Genomic DNA, 474 nt, shown 5'->3' on the forward strand with positions numbered 1-474 from the left:
GGCCAGGCTGGTCTCAAACCTTTGAGCTCAGGCAATCCTCTCGCTTTCGCCTCCCAAAATGCTGGGATTACAGGTGTGAACTACTACAGCCAGCTAGGGGGAGTGCTTGAACCCAGGTATTCAAGACCACCCTGGGCAACATAGCAAGAACCCATCTCTATTTTTTTTTTGTGTTGGGAGTCTCACTCCATTGTCCAGGTTGAAGTGCAGTGGCATGCTCACTGGCCAGCCCAGCGTCAACCTGCTGGGCTCAGGTGAGCCTACAGCCTCAGTCTTCCAAGTAGCTGGAACTACAGGCGCGCGCCACCACGCCCAGCTAATTTTTTGGCTTTTACTGTAGAGACGAGGTCTCACCAAGTTGCCCAGGCTGGTCTCAAATCCCTGGGTTCAGGCAATCCTCTCACCTCGGTCCCTGCCACCGCAGCCTTGACCTGCTGGGCTCTGGTGATCCTTCCGCCTCAGCCTTCCAAGTAG

The sequence above is a fragment of the Carlito syrichta genome, unplaced genomic scaffold (genome assembly GCF_000164805.1).
Source record: "Carlito syrichta isolate Samal-C Ts95f unplaced genomic scaffold, Tarsius_syrichta-2.0.1 Scaffold309724, whole genome shotgun sequence".
NCBI lineage: Eukaryota > Metazoa > Chordata > Mammalia > Primates > Tarsiidae > Carlito > Carlito syrichta.